Genomic DNA, 17,153 nt, shown 5'->3' with positions numbered 1-17,153 from the left:
CCCCACCTCCCGCAAAAGCAGGCAAAAGCCGCGCGCTCTTTAAAGGGGTTCCGCGGCTTCTGCTGGCTTTTCTAGGAGGTGGGGGAATTCCCCCACCTTGTAGAAAAGCCCGTAGGAGCCGCGCAGCCTTTAAAGAGTGCACCGCTCTTGGGGGCTTTTCCTCGAGGAGGGAGAAGGGACTGACTGGCCATTTCAGTCCCTTTTCCCTCCTGGTCGAAAAGCCCGCAGGAGTCGCACACGGCTCCTGTGGGCTTTTGCGGGAGGTGGGGGAATTCCGCCACCTCCCACAAAAGCAGGGAGAAGGTCTTGGAGTAGCGCACAGGCTGCGTGCAGCCTGCCCGCTGCTCCCAGAGCTGCGGGGGGGAAATCATATTTTTTCCCTTGATTTCCCCCCCTGAAAACTAGGTGCGTCCTATGGGCCGGTGCGTCCAATAGGGCAAAAAATACGGTAACTCCTGCCTGGCAGTCTGAAAGGGTAAACACCAAACGAGGGAGCAACATCAGGGAAGATCAATTGAAGCTCACCCCAGGGTTCCTGTGGTCCTGGTATGGCCCTAGCCCCTCAAGCGGACTTCGGACAAGATCTAGGACCCCAGATTCCTTTACCGGAATACCCTATTTCTGGAGGGGCAGGTGATGGCCACAGTTCCCCTCCCGCACATTTCTATAAACCAATGGCGAACCGCCAAACCTTACAAAGTTGTGACGATTGCTAAGGAGGTAGGCGAAAACCAAGTGCCTAAAGCCAATCTGCCAAATGGAAAAAAAAAATCCTACCCAGCCCCTGCTCCAAAGCTTAGTAAATGAATAAATGCTTAAGTCAAGAAAGAACTTAGCATATGAAGTTGAATGTATGTAAACACACCAAAATCTTGAGGGAGAATTTCCTGAAGAAAGAAATTAAATATTGTAACTTAATCTAAGAAGAAATGGAACATATGGGCTTGAATGTTTATAAATATATCAAAACCGTGAGAAAGATTTTACTGAAGAAGCCGGAGACTCTTCATGGGTGAAACAGGTGACAAAGGCTGGCACCCTGTTTAGCTCTTGTGCATAACATCGCTGACACTTCGTTTGATCAAACTTACATTTGTTGATATCTACAGGAGCCTGGCTAAATGAACTTTGTGGTTCGAGGACCCGACCCCCGCAATGTGGAATGAATACACAAGGACACGTGATATAAGGTTAATGGGCAAGAAAAGGCCACAACTTTATTGATTACAGCAAGTGAAAAGGTATTGGCTTAGGCATTGGATTACGTCAGCTGACTCCACCCCCTCAGAGAGGGGTGAGTCTAAAACAAGGAGGGTTTATTCACCAGTAGGTGGAGCCTGTTGATGCTAATCCAACTATAGGCTCTCCCCTGATGTCACCGAGGGTCGTGCCATGGCATCAGACAGAATACACGACCGCCGGATTCCTTTAACGGAATACCCAAAAATTGAAGGCATAGGCGATGGCCACACCTAGCCCTTCGACACACCACAACACATTATTCCAATGCCTAACCGCCACCCGAGCCGAAAAGGCTCGGAGAGTGAGGCCCAGAAGGGGCTGGCGCTGCAGCATATAGGCTGCTGTACACGCCCCCCTCAGCAGCACCTGGTTGGGTGCCTGCCGATGGGCGTGGGCGCCAGCCAGGTGAGTGGGGGAGGCAGGGGGCTAATGCCCCCTGCTAGAGGCGGTGCTTGGGCTCCCGCCCACAACCACTCCCCTCTCTTCCAGGGAGGAGAGTCTTTACAGACTGAATCTTCCTTTTGGACACAATTTGAATGAATTTTCTGTTTGTGGCTTCTGGAGTAGATCTTGTACATAGCTCTCTCAATTTTTGGATTATTAATACAAGATTTACGGGACGTGGGTGGCGCTGTGGGTTAAACTGAACCCTGTAGAGTTGGGAATATGTTGCATTATTTCTATAACAGGAACCACACCGCTGCCTGGCAAACGTTGCCTTCAGGTTCCACATCACAAAAGCAAATACTACTGACTATAGGTCCTGTTGGAAGGAACGTGGCCAGCATGATTAAGCCACTTCTGGCGAACCAGAGCAGTGCACGGAAACACCGTTTACCTTCCTGCCAGAGCGGTACCTATTTATCTACTTGCACTTTGATGTGTTTTTGAACTTCAAGGTTGGCAGGAGCTGGGACTGAGCGACGGGAGCTCACCCCGTCACGGGGATTCAAACCACCAACCTTCTGATCAGCAAGTCCTAAGCTCTGTGGTTTAACCCACAGCACCACCAGCATCCCACTTTACTTTTTTTTTTTAAAGGCACTGGAGAAACCTTGTTATGCTGCTGTTCTAACACTGCTTGGCACAGTGTAATGTGAACCACCATAAGATCTACGGATGAAGGACACTATATAAATGTAATAAATAATAAGAATGCAGTGGTACCTCGGGTTACAGATGCTTCAGGTTACATACGTTTCAGGTTACAGACTCCGCTAACCCAGAAATCGTACCTCGGGTTAAGAACTTTGCTTCAGGATGAGAACAGAAATCATGCTGTAGCGGCGTGGCGGTAGTGAGAGGCCCCATTAGCTAAAGTGGTACCTCAGGTTAAGAACAGTTTCAGGTTAAGAACAGACCTCCGGAACGAATTAAGTACTTAACCCGAGGTACAATGGTACAGCCTGAACACCCTGGAACTCAGACGTTTTGGCTCCCGGACGCCGCAAACCCAGAAGTGATTGTTCCGGTTTGCAAAAGTTCCTTTGGAACCCGAACGTCTGACGGGGCTCCCGCGGCTTCTGATTGGCTGCAGGAGCTTCCCACAGCCAATCAGAAGCCGCAATTTGGTTTTGGAATGTTTCGGAAGACGGATGGACTTCCGGAACGTATTCCATTCGACTTCCAAGGTACGACAGTACTAATAAGAAAGAACAGGGTTAGAAGCAGCAGGGAACTGTGACCTGCCTCAGGTGGCACCTTGGTTGGGATAGGATAGATCAGGGGGACACACACCGTATTTTTCGCTCTATAAGGCGCACCAGACCATAAGACACCCCTAGTTTTTGGAAGAGGAAAACAAGAAAAATATATTCTGAATCCCAGAAGCCAGGACAGCAAGCAGGATCGCAGCACAGCAATCCCACTAGCTGTCGTGGCTTATGGACAGCCGCTCTCCCTTTAAAGAGTGTGGGGAGTGTATGTGCGGCTCTTTGATGCTTTCCCCTGAGGAGCCCTTCTCCCACCTCAGGAAAAAGCCCCCAAGAGCCTCACACATACTCCACAGGGCTCTTTAAAGGGAGCACTGAGCAGAGCTTCCCGCCTGGATTCGCTCCATAAGACACACACACATTTCCCCTTACTTTTTAGGAGGGGGAAAGTGCATCTTATAGAGTGAAAAATACGGTATCTCACGCACACCCTGCAGACCACGTTTGTCGGATGGGCGGGGTTATGCACCTGTCAATCACCCAACACCTCAGGCATCAAAATGTCTTGGTCCAGCCCTAGTAAGAGGGCAGAGAGTGAGGAGCCACAGGCCTGTGGCGGAGCAGGTGGTGTGCTTCCAGGAGATCCCATGTTCTGTTGACCCCCAGAATTTCCTGTTAAAGGTTCTCAGGGAGCAGGAAAAGACCTTTGCCAAAAAGAAAGACATCTCCCAGAGGTCCAGGGGAGCTTCTGCCAGCCAGAGTTGACAGTACAGTGGTACCCCGCAAGACGAATGCCTCGGAAGACGAAAAACTCGCTAGACGAAAGGGTTTTTCGTTTTCTGAGGTGCTTCGCAAGACAGATTTTCCTAAGGGCTTGCTTCGCTAGACGAAACAGCCCTGCCTCTCCTGTCATGGCGACGGTCACTGCACGCACGCACGCTCGCTTCCCCGCTCCTCCGGCTCCCTCCCACCTTCCGGCTGACGACTCCTCCGGCTCCCTCTGACCTTCCGGCTGACGGCCGACCTTCCGGCTGCCTCGCGCCGCTGCCCACCCCCCTCGCGCACTCCTCTCAGAGAGCCATTGCCGCCAGCAGCCAGTGTTGCAGCCGGAGTCGCGCTCCTGAGCCCCGCCGCCCTCCAGCAGCCGCATCGCGCGGTGGCCACAAGGCACAGGTGAGTCCGAGGTACTGGCTGCAGCAGCTGCCCTGCTTCTCCCCCCCCCTCCCCGCCGTTGTTAGTGTTTAACTGCAGTGGTGCTTCGCAAGACGAAAAAACTCACTCAACGAAAAAACTCGCGGGACGAATTAATTTCGTCTTGCGAGGCACCACTGTATAAGGCAGCTTTGTATTCTCGTTATTCTCATGGCTTCTGTCCTCTCATGTTTCTGTATTCATATGTCAAGGGGGGAGGAGGGAATACAGTCTTTGTGCTATGCATAATGTTGATTGTCAGATAAAAACAACTTTCAGTGAACTTTGTCCTAGGGATTCAACAAGAAAGCATAACGACAAAAAGGTTTCCCATCGCCCATTGCATCCTCAGCCAAATGGTGGATTTCAATCATATATGTAAAGCGGGTCTGCATCTTTTAAAATTCACATTTCTCTCCCTTTTCCAAAACATTCCCATGAAAGCTGGGTAGTTTCAAAACTACAAGATACATCACCTCACCCTCAAACTAAAACAAGTATGAGTAATACCCAGGCTGATTTTAATTTGAAAAATATCACCTTAAAAAGATGTCGGTTCCCTGCTGTGAAAATTAAAACCATCTGGATGGCGTTATTTCCAATAATTAATCTAGCTCTCTTTTGACACTGTTACTAATTAAAATATGATACCCCCTTTTTTCAAGTAAAGAATTTAAATAAATTTTAAAGAGCTAATGAAATAATGTAATAATTTTTTTGGAAATAAATGAAAATTACCTTTCCTCCTACTTGCGTAGGCTGAAAAAATGCTGTGGCTGTACCTTTTCTGCTAACAAGAACTAATTTGGTCAAGGCAAGGCTCAAGGTAGCAACAGCAAACAATATTCATTCACACAAAAAACCAAGGACTAGTAGACACTGTGCAATGGGTCTTAAAGGCAAAAGGCAAGGTATTTAAAGGGAAAGATTTAGGATAACATTTCCAAGACCACAACTATGAACTCGCTTACATAGAAGGAAAGACAACTGAGTTCATCGTATTGAATCATGGTGCCAACTTGTTCCTAGGCACCCAAATAACTAAGCATAATAATGATAATGGGACGTAACCAGAGCCAAGCTGTCACATGGGTTAGAGATCCAATCCTGTGATCTATTGAAAACCATTAGGAACAGGGCAAAAGGAATAAACCAACAATGGAAACATTTGCTGGGGTCAGAGCGATTGCAGATAAATTATTTGTCAATTACACTCATACCTCAGGTTACAGATGCTTCCGATTGCGCGATTTCGGGTTGTGCACCACACCAACCCGGAAGTACTGGAACAGGTTACTTTCGGGTTTCGGTGCTTGCACATGCGCAGAAGTGCCAAATCGCGACCCGCACATGCACAGACACAACACTGCGGGTTGCAAACGTGCTTCCTTCACAGATCACGTTTGCAACCTGAGCGTCCACTGTATTCTGCATTTTACATGGCATGAAATTGGGCCCAAGCTTCGGATCTCCTCAAAGCATATCAGTTGTGTAAGTCCATTTGACTTCTAAAACGTTCGAGAACCAAATCGCTCCTGCAGCCAATCAGAAGTCATGGAAGCCCTGTTGGATGTTTGAGTTCCAAAAGAATGTTCGTAAACTGGGACAATCACTTCCGGGTTTGCGGCATTCGGGAGCCAAAACGTCCGAGTTCCAGGGTGTTCAGGATCCAAGGTACAACAGAAGAAGAAGAAGAAGAAGAAGAAGAAGAAGAAGAAGAAGAAGAAGAAGAAGAGTAGTAGTAGTAGTAGTAGTAGTAGTTTGGACTTGATATCCCGCCTTTCACTCCCCTTAAGGAGTCTCAAAGCGGCTAACAATCTCCTTTCCCTTCCTCCCCCACAACAGACACTCTGTGAGGTGAGTGAGGCTGAGAGACTTCAGAGAAGTGTGACTAGCCCAAGGTCACCCAGCAGCTGCATGTGGAGGAGCAGAGACGCGAACCCGGTTCCCTAGACTGCAAGACTACCGCTCTTAATCACTACACCACACTACAGAATCGTAAAATCATAGAATTGTAGTTCTGGAAGGGACCATTATCTAGTCCAACTCTCTGCGATGCAAGAATCTCAACTAAATCATCCATTCCAGGTGACCATCCAACCCGATTAAAATCCTCCAAGGAAGGAGAGTCCAACGCCCTCCGAGGGAGCCTGTTCCCCTGTCAAACAGCTCTTCCTGTTGGAAAGTTCTTCCTGATGTTTAGTTGCAATCTCCTTTCTTGTAACCTGAAGCCATTGGTTCAAGTTCCACCAGTGGCGTAGCGTGGGGGTGCAGGGGGGCCGGCCACACCGGGCGCAACATCTGGGGGGGGCGCTCGCACTCGCAGCTCTCTGCCCCTACCTGGCTCACTCACTCTCTCTCACTGCAGTGCTGGCTGTGCGAATCCGATCCGAGCCGCCGGGTCGCCGCCCACTGTGGAGGGGGGGCAGGCGTGCGGTGCGGTGCGGAGAGAGAGCGAGGGACTATCTGGGGGAGGGACAGTGCAGTGGGGGGGCGCAAATTACTTGCCTTGCCCCGGGTTAGGGGGCGCAAATTACTTGCCTTGCCCCAGGTTAGGGGGCGCAAATTACTTGCTTTGCCCCGGGTGCTGACAACCCACGCTACGCCACTGAGTCCCACCCTCCAAAGCAGGAGAAAACAAGCTTGCTCCATCCTCCATGTGACAGCCCTTGAGATAGTTGGATGGCTATCATATCTCCTTTTAGTCTCCTCTTATCCAAGGCTAAGCATACTTCAACTCCCTCAACCATTCCTCATAAGGCTTAGTTTCCAAAGCCTTGATCACCTTACCCAAATTACCATCCAGCCTGTGGAGAAACTTCTTAAAATAGATATTGTGATATATTTATTTTTAACTGCCTACTTTAAAAAAACATTGGTGTTGTAATAGATTAAGGGATATTGATATGAAACATTGGGTCAGCTTTAAATAAAATCTGCGCCCCCAAGTTCTATGGTTTAAATGCAGCCAGTAACAGGATCACTTATACGTATCTCAAAGTTTATCATTCCAGCAGGGCATGCTTGTTAGCCCAGCTGAAGATTTCCCCACTCAGATTTTGTTAAGGGCAGATATTTAAACACCCCTAGAAATGATAGACATTGTGGATGTTATTTGAATGTACCAGACACTGTAGAACATGTCCACACTATAACCAGCTACATAAACACATGTTATCCTCCTTTTGGGGTAGTTTAACATCGCTGTGGGTTAAAGCCTCAGTGCCTAGGGCTTGCCGATCGAAAGGTCGGCGGTTCGAATCCCCGCGGCGGGGTGCGCTCCCGTTGTTCGGTCCCAGCGCCTGCCAACCTAGCAGTTCGAAAGCACCCTTGGGTGCAAGTAGATAAATAGGGACCGCTTACTAGCGGGAAGGTAAACGGCGTTTCCGTGTGTGGCTCTGGCTCACCAGAGCAGTGATGTCACGCTGGCCACGTGACCCGGAAGTGTCTTTGGACAGCGCTGGCCCCCGGCCTCTTTGAGTGAGATGGGCGCACAACCCTAGAGTCTGTCAAGACTTGCCCATACGGGCAGGGGTACCTTTACCTTTACATTTTTAACATCATGGCACAATGAAAATATCAGATTCTACCTGTCTAATATTAACCTGGAGGTAACTGCAAGGATGGCTGAGTTTCTGTCAACAGTATCTCTTAGAGTGGTGAACGGCATGGTTTAGTGGAAAGACACTCCAATGAAAATTTATGTTACTATATATCTTATAGGGCTGTTTCTTTGTATGTATTTTAATTTTTTTGTATATGGATGTTTTAAGATAGTCTATACCTGTAATGCCTAATACAGTGGTACCTCGGTTTACAGACGATTCAGGTTACAGACGCTTCATGTTACAGACTCCGCTAACCCGGAAGTAGTACCTCGGGTTAAGGACTTTACCTCAAGATGAGAACAGAAATCGTGCGGTGGCGGCGCGGCAGCAGTGGGAGGCCCCATTAGCTAAAGTGGTACCTCAGGTTAAGAACAGTTTCAAGTTAAGAACAAACCTCCGAACGAATTAAGTTCTTAACTCGAGGTACCACTGTAAAGCTTTGGAGAAAGAATGGGGAAAGTATTGTACAGTGGTACCTCGGGTTACAAACGCTTCAGGTTACATACGTTTCAGGTTACAGACTCCGCTAACCCAGAAATAGTATTTCGGGTTAAGAAGTTTGCTTCAGGATGAGAACGGAAATCGTGTTCCGGTGGTGCGGCGGCAGTGGGAGGCCCCATTAGCTAAAGTGGTGCTTCAGGTTAAGAACAGTTTCAGGTTAAGAATGGACCTCCAGGACAAATTAAGTTCTTAACCTGAGGTACCACTGTATTCTTTCATTGTTCATCACAGCTAATTGAAGACCTACATTTTGCCCTGCAGCGGCATGTACTGAAGGTGTAATGGCCCCATTGAATCTTGCAACACCCTCTTCTAGGACATGGATGTCCAACTCCCAAGAGAATGCGATCTACTTGAAGTATAAAAAAACTGGCAGTGATCTACCCTTGGATCTGGAGATGGACCAGAGTTGTTGAGCTTTTTTTAGGCAGCCAGAGTCATTGGGCTTTTCTTTGGGGAGCCAGAGATCACTCAGGGACCTAAGATAGACCAGGGTCACCCCACGATTGACCAGTAGATCGCAATCAACCTGTTGGATATGCCTGTTCTAGGAGAATGGGATGTGTGCCAGAGAGAGGGAGAAAGGAGCGCTTAGCACAACACGCCTTCCCAGTTGGGCTTAGCTGCTGGTCCATCCATCCAGGGCAGGCTTGAGACATTTTCCTGCTGTAGGGAAAACACACATCTAGGTCCCCACCTGTCAGGGAACTGCCATCAGTGTCCGAGGGAGAGAGCAAGCTCCGACGGGATCCCAGAGAGCGTCCCGGGAGTGGGAGGGGCAGCCCATCTTCTGGGGGAGAGAATCAGCGTAGCTCCAGTGGAGAAGGGGGGGAGATGGGGGAATCGGCGAGGCGATCCCATGACTCCTTGCAGGGGACCAGCAGGGAGAGAAGGGGTCCTCCGTTGCCCACGCCCTCCTTGCGCAGAAGGCTTCCGCGCAGAGAGAGTAGGAGGAGACTAGGCGTCAAAGAACTTCTTTGCTTGAAGAAGTTTAAGAAACACCCACTGACGGATTCTGCCAGCGATTGAGACGGTCACGGGCGAGTGGCTGCCCGGACAGGAAAGGTTCACTCAGGCAACCCAGCCAGACGTTGGGACAAGCTTGCGCACGAGCAACCCCTAGAACCATTACACCACCCTACTCGCTTCCTGAACCTGGCATCACGCCTGTGCTTCTGCCAGCCCCATCACGGCATCTTGCACACTCACCTGCTGCTGTGCCCATGCTGCCACCATGATGGGCACAGCAGAAAGATTTACAGCACTGTGTCAGTGACGCAGGAAGCCCTAGTGAGGCTGGCAATGGCACAATGACAGGATCAGGGAGCCAGTAGGGAAGGGGTCGGATCTGCTGCATGAGGCAAAAGGCTTTGCTTTGTGCACACAGGCCGTCCCTGCTTGTAAGATAACATGAGGGCCTCAAATCAGCTGAGGTAAAAGTAGCGGAGAGGTGAAGCTTTGAGGGACATGCTATGTGCCTTTTTCTAATGCAAAAATCAACCCCTCCTGAGGGAACATTTCATTGGATGAAGGGGTTGACCATGTTTGGTTCTATGTGACTGTAATGAAATGTTTCGTTTTGCCCTGAAATCATCTTCTAGTGAAGAATGAAAACAACTTCAAATCGCTCCTTCTAACAACAAGCTCAGGTGGGGCATGTAAACAGGCAGATTCCACCTCCTCAGAGTACAGTGGTACCTCAGGTTACATACGCTTCAGGTTACATACGCTTCAAGTTACAGACTCCGCTAACCCAGAAATAGTGCTTCAGGTTAAGAACTTTGCTTCAGGATGAGAACAGAAATCGTGCTCCGGGGGTGCAGCGGCAGCAGGAGGCCCCATTAGCTAAAGTGGTGCTTCAGGTTAAGAACAGTTTCAGGTAAAGTACGGACCTCCGGAACGAATTAAGTACTTAACCTGAGGTACCACTATATTGCGAATGTCAATCAACATTTGATGATCTCCTTCTACCGGTCCACAATAGAAAGTGTCCTTTCATACTGCATTACGGTGTGGTACGCTGGTTTGACATCAACTGATAGGAAGTGCCTACAGAGGGTGGGGAATACAGTACAAGATATTATGGGCTGTCCCATGAATCTGCTGGATGAAATAGCGGAAGAACATTGCCTCAGGAGAGTGAGGGAAATTCTCAGGGATGATTCACACCCTGGCCGGCACTTTGTTGATCTTGTGCCCTCGGGCAGAAGATATAGAAGCATGATTAGTCGCACCAACAGGGTGAATAACAGCTTCTATCTGTGGGCTGTTAGACTGCTGAATGAAAAGGTAACAACAGGGCAACTGACTTTCGGGCTTGGTGGGTGTGCGTCAGTAAAGGTAAAGGTAAAGGTACCCCTGCCCATACGGGCCAGTCTTGACAGACTCTAGGGTTGTGCGCCCATCTCACTTAAGAGGCCGAGGGCCAGCGCTGTCTGGAGACACTTCCGGGTCACGTGGCCAGCGTGACAAAGCTGCATCTGGCGAGCCAGCGCAGCACACGGAAACGCCGTTTACCTTCCCGCCAGTAAGCGGTCCCTATTTATCTACTTGCATCCAACTGCTAGGTTGGCAGGCGCTGGGACCGAACGACGGGAGTGCACCCCGCCGCGGGGATTCGAACCGCCAACCTTTTGATCGGCAAGCCCTAGGCGCTGAGGCTTTTACCCACAGCGCCACCCGGGTCCCAGTGCGTCAGTAAACGAGGGGAATTAAGACTAAGAGAGCTGAGTGGGGGGTGCTCATGTAATCTCACTGTCTACAAGTTGTACAAGTGACAATAAAGTATTTCAGTTGTAGCCAGAATGGTACCATCAAGAAGTCAGGCGGCGGCATCAGCAATGCTCAGGGAAACTCTGAAGCATGCAGATATGCAAAAAGAGTCTTTTTAAAAAGAAAATCTAAGGGAGACCGCACACAGAAAACCCACCCTAAAAAGCAGTCCAGTGAAGAGTGTGCATGAGCATTAGCCACGGACCGTTAACTGTCAGTTGGTGGAAACAACGGGAAACTTGGCAGGGTGGGTGGGTGTTGAATGGAGAATTGTGGAGGAATAAATGGTTGGCTGCCTACGAACCTGAACAGGAATACTCCTGTTAGGAAGTGAGGGAACACTTCTAAGATTTCCTGCAGCTCCCGCTTACACATTGTAATCCACCACTCAGCACTCAGACACAAAGCCTTGATGCACCAGGCTAGAAGCAGCTAGACTAGGAGGTGACACTACAAAATGACAGAGCCACAAGAGTGCTGAAGTGATACTCTTTCAACACTCAAGCCAGGCATTTAAACCCTGTGTAGACAAGTAAGGCTACGGAGGACTCTTCCTTTGCACTTGTCCCACCCCTTTGTGTTTTCATATAAGCACTTTCTCGTTCGGCAGATTATTTTTCTGAGAAGCCAGCCTCTGTTTTATGGGACTTAGTTGCAACTAATTGAGTAATGCTAACCATATGGGATACTGTGCTAAGTGCAAAGTGGTGATGTCACGCAGAGACTTTACCTGGTGTTAGGGAAGCAGCATTACGGCTATCCTTTCATGCTTTATTCTAGAGGCAGTTGGAAAATGGAGGTAGATGCAAGGGTAAGCATTGGTTTCGTAGCAAATGGGGCCTGTTCAGTTCAATCTGTTGGGAAACTGTGTACGTGCAGCTACTCACACAGAGTCAATTAAGGTTTGGCAGACAGCCAGAAGGCAATCTGAAGGAGTAAGTCTGCCTGGTGATAACAGAGGCATGGAGACCGCTCCCTGATTGGTCAAGCTCTCTCAAGGGAGTGATAATTAATGGCCTACTAACTGGTAGTTCAGGAGTTCAGTGTTTCAGTAGTTCAGTGTGGGAGTTGAGAGTCGTGTCAGACAGAGCTAGCATAAGATCCATGTTCTGTTCCTGTAAATAGTCCACTGTATATAGTAAACACCTAACTACAAGTTCCTGGTTCCTGCTTCGTCTATCCTGTCTGCAGCCAAGTCACCAATTGCTTCCGTGAATTCTGCGTGTACTCTGCTAGGTCTGGCTAAGGTCTTGCAACTAGTCAGAAAGTTGTGAAACACTAATAGGTTTTCCCATTACAATCTTCAGTCAGTCAGGGTGCAATCCTATCCCCACTAACCTGGCAGTAAGCCCCATAGAATTCCATAGGACTTACTTCTGAGTGGACGTGGTTAGGGTTGCACTGTAAATGAGCGCCAAGAGTAAAAAAAGGGGTAGGGTAAAAATGGGCCCTAATTTTAATCCTATTCCTAGAAATAGAGTTGGAAGGGACCCAGGGGTCATCTAGTCCAACCCCCCTGGCGATGCAGGAATCTCAGCTAAAGCACCCATGAAATGTCCATTCATCACTAATTTTGGAGGAGTTCCCTCATGTTGCATTTTCCGTTCCTGGAGCAGTGGATCCTATATTGGCTCCATAGCCCAGCTGTACCACCTTCTGGTGCCAGCAAGTTACGGCTCACTGCATTTCTGAACCAATGACATAACCAGGTCACATGTCTGGTTATTTTTCTTAATTTAAGAAAACAGCTCATCAGCCTATTCTCCATGTAGGTAGTTATCTTAATTAGATTCCCAGTGGGGGATCTTGTAGAGGAAATACCATCTCTTTAACTTGGGTTCTGCCCTTACAAGGGAAAATCTTCTGCAGGCAAGCTTTCCTCATATTTGGTCCATTTTACCTAAACTTCATTGAGAACTCCCGCTGGAGAAGGAGAAAAGGGCAATTCCTTAAACATCTAGGTGAAAGGGATTATACGTATATGGATGTCCATATGAGTGTTGAAAAGCGATAGCCCAGCTATGAAAACATTAAGTCAGAGGAAGACTTGATGGTAGTGATGCCAATTATCTTTCAAAGATTTCCCCGGAGTGAGAGGATGGGAACCAGAAAGCTAATGAAAAGATATTAGGAGGGAGTAACAGGAAACTGCAAAACAAAATGACTTGAGATTTGTCTGTATCAAATAACTCCATCTCGCCTCTTTGGGCTAAATCAAAAGGGATGCCTCGATACGTCTGGCTAGATAGAAAAACTTGCTCCATGAAAACACATTTCCCAGCCGAATCTAAGCGCCGCATCGCCATCCAATTATTCTGGTCTCTGCTGGGTGGCATATTCCATCCCAAGAGAGTGTAATTCTTCACCCGCCCAGAGGAGGGTGTGGTACGCTTCCCACAGAGCCCTATTATTTGCTTATTTATACAATTTATGTCCCGCCTTTCATCGCAGATGATCTCAGGGTGGGTAACAACAATTTAAAGGACAATAAAAACCGGGGAAACGCATTCAAATAAAACAGTGCAGCACAATCTACCTTCCATCTTTCCCAGCACAGCCCAATAAAAATCATAACTTGAAATGCCTGGCAGAAGAGAAAGGTCTTGAGCCAGTAACCGGAAGGTGGATAATATCAGTGCCAGCCTAGCTTTAGGGTTCTGCCTCGGTGTGTGGCACGCCACTGCTCTTCCAAGTGACTCAACAGGGCCATTCAGTTGCAACCAGGGTGTTCCTTCACCTTAAATGATCACATGTCATTTATGTTGCCTGCGTTCACCACTCCTTCTGCACCATGGGGCCTTGGGGAAGGGTGAGGTACTGGGTGCTGGCAGTAGGGTGCAGACAGGCCTCCTCACACACCCAACTGAATGGCGATGCCAAGCTGTGGTACATTCAGAAGAGGAGCAGCTGGAAAGAGTAGGGCTATGAAAGGATGCTTTTGAATTATGGTGCTGGAGGAGACTCTTGAGAGTCCCATGGACTGCAAGAAGATCAAACCTATCCATTCTTAAGGAAATCAGCCCTGAGTGCTCACTGGAAGGACAGATCCTGAAGCTGAGGCTCCAATACTTTGGCCACCTCATGAGAAGAGACGACTTCCTGGAAAAAAACCCTGATGTTGGGAAAGATGGAGGGCACAAGGAGAAGGGGACAACAGAGGACGAGATGGTTGGACAGTGTTCTTGAAGCTACCAGTATGAGTTTGACCAAACTGCGGGAGGCAGTGGAAGACAGGAGTGCCTGGCGTGCTCTGGTCCAGGGGGTCACGAAGAGTCGGACACGACTAAATGACTAAACAACAACATGAAAGGACCATGTGGAAACCACTCCGCTTGCCTGTTCTCCATGAGTGCAGGACTGAGCCCACCATCAAAAACACTTTTGCTTTTAGCTATAAAGGATGAAGGGAGGGACGCGGGTGGCGCTGTGTGTTAAACCATAGAGCCTAGGACTTTACAACCCTCTTCTCTTATACCCTCACAACACAAACCACCACAATCGATGGTGCTGTTCTGGAAGATGGTTTTGTTCTACTTCCGCTCCCAGAGACACCATTTCCCCGAATGCCAGCTGTTGGGAATCACAAGAGGACAGAGTGCTATCACACTTCTGGGTTTCCCATACAGAATGGCTGGGGGTGATATCTGGCCACGAGTACATAAATACCATATTGATTTGTTAATAATATAATACAAATTTTGCTTTAATTGTGATGCTTTAGCTTATTTTTTAATTTGCTGCTTTATTAGCAGTGATTTGTAGATTATAAATGTTTCACTGATGATTTGTTGAGCATTTCATATAAGTTAGGCTGTGTTTGCGCTGTTCTATCATGGTTTTTTTATTGCATGTAAGCGGCACAGAAATATAATCAAGTCCAAACAAATCAAACAGCTACGTCTAAAAAATGGCTGGATTTTAAAGCAGGTGTGGTTAACCTGCAAGGTCCCAGATGTTACTGAACTCCAAATAATAATAATAATAATAATAATAATAATAATAATAATAATAATTTATTTATACCCCGCCCACCTGGCTGAGTTTCCCCAGCCACTCTGGGCGGCTCCCAATTGAGTGTTAAAAACAATACAGCATTAAATATTAAAAACTTCCCTAAACAGGGCAAGAGAAGATAGCTGCTTATTTCCTTCACATCTGAAGGCAGGGCGTTCCACAGGGCAGGCGCCACTATCGAGAAGGCCCTCTGCTTGGTTCGCTGTAACCTCACTTCTCACAGCAAGGTAACCACCAGAAGGTCCTCAGTGCTGCACTCAGTGTCCAGGCTGGATAATGGGGGTGGAGACGCTCCTTCAGGTATACAGGACCGTTTAGGGCTTTAAAGGTCAGCACCAACACTTTGAATTGTACTCGGAAACGTCCTGGAAGCCAATGCAGATCTCTCAGGACCGGTGTTATATAGTCCCGGCGGCCATTCCCAGTCACCAGTCTAGCTGCCGCATTCTGGATTAATTGCAGTTTCTGGGTCACCTTCAAAGGTAGCCCCACATAGAGCACATTGCAGTAGTCCAAGCGGGAGATAACTAGAGCATGCACCACTCTGGCAAGACAGCCTGCAGGCACACAACCCCACAACCCCATCAACCCCATCAGATCCAGCAATCATAACCAATGTCAGGGATGGTGGGGGTTGTAATGCAGCAACATCGGGAGTGCGAAAGGTATGCCACCTTTGTTGTAAAGCGTAAACAGACTTTCTGGGTGTAGAAAATGCCTAAGGTGCAAAACAGCCCATAGAACTGCTGAAATATATCCAAACACAGCTCGCCCCCCTTTTTTTTTACAATCCAAACATTGACTCCCAACGATACATGATAGAATGACCTTGCATCCACTCCTTAATCATGACATAATGAAGAGGGAGCTATGCCAAAATTATGTAAAGTCTGTGGGGAGTAATAAAACCTGCAGGCTATGAACAAGTGAGAGAATCTATATTGCCTACATATTGAAATCTTATCCATATAAACATATAGCTCCATCATCTGATATTTCAGTTGCTCGCTCTAGTATACATAAGACGTTGTTGACGTTCTTGAAGAGACGGAAGCTACTTGCAGCAAGAAATGGATGTAAGAGAAGATGCAGGGACTAGGGTTGGGGAACAGGAATTTAGTTCACATTTGTAGATGATCTTACTTAATGCACACTTTACAACAGTGTTCCCCAACCTTGGGCCTCCAGCTGTTTTTGGACTACAACTCCCATCATCCCTCGCTAGCAAGACCAGTGGTCAAGGATGATGGGAATTGTAGTCCAAAAACAGCTGGAGGCCCAAGGTTGGGGAACACTGCTTTACAAGACAATATGCAAACCAAAACCCAACCGCCCTTCGAAATTCACACGTCTCTGAATTTTGCAACGCAGTTCTCCAGTGCAGTAATGCATACAAAAATGCATATAATAGAGCAAATTCTGCAGATAAATGCGTCTTAGTGGAAATACCATACACAAATTCATTATATTAAGAAAATTGCTTTGCAAAGATGTGTACATCAGGTAAAATTGCATACAAACATGTGCATATTAGAAGCCTGGTTTATTTTGTGTCTGTTTTGAAGAGGTATGATTTGGTCCAGAGTTTGTTGTTCCATATGTCCTGCTCAGATCAAACACATTAAACATTGCTCCATTTTAATATGCCTTGCTTTGCTAGATTTTGAGGGCCCGTTTGAAAGTCATAATCTCTTCCTTTTTTTTAGTTTTTCCTTTATTATGTCTTTACATCATAACTTTACATCTTGCAATTATACATATTCTTGTTTTCAGAGTATGCTCGTAATTATTATGATCATAGATCGACAAGTATTACTGTACACAAAAAAGATGTAATTTTAAAATCATAATATTCCTCATAAATGAATGACTTCCCATCTCTTCCATTTTGTACTAATAAACCTATTGCCTATATTTTTCCATTGTCTTAGATAAGGAAAATATTATAAATAGAAAGTCATAATCTCTGGGGATAGAGACCTCAAGGTCAGGTCTTATCCTGACCAAGCCCTTTCAGAAGCAACATGGACCATTTGGGGCACCCATGGCCTGCAGAATACAAGCAGAAAATCCAGGCACATCTAGAATATTCCAGCACGTCTACTAAATAGCATGTCTTTTATAGATTCATTGCTAGAGGCAAAGCCAAAGAAGAAGCGTGATAGATGAGAAA

General features: G+C 47.4%; 1 protein-coding gene across 8 annotated transcripts in view; it reads right to left on the bottom strand.

Moving 5' to 3' along the window:
- FGF18 (fibroblast growth factor 18) overlaps window positions 1-17,153 on the bottom strand; it is a 223,655-nt gene that overhangs the window by 24,909 nt on the left and 181,593 nt on the right. The window lies entirely within an intron of this gene.

Source organism: Podarcis tiliguerta (genome assembly GCF_965153285.1).
Source record: "Podarcis tiliguerta genome assembly, chromosome: 3".
NCBI classification, from domain to species: Eukaryota; Metazoa; Chordata; class Lepidosauria; order Squamata; family Lacertidae; genus Podarcis; species Podarcis tiliguerta.
This window is presented reverse-complemented; position numbering and strand designations above follow the sequence as displayed.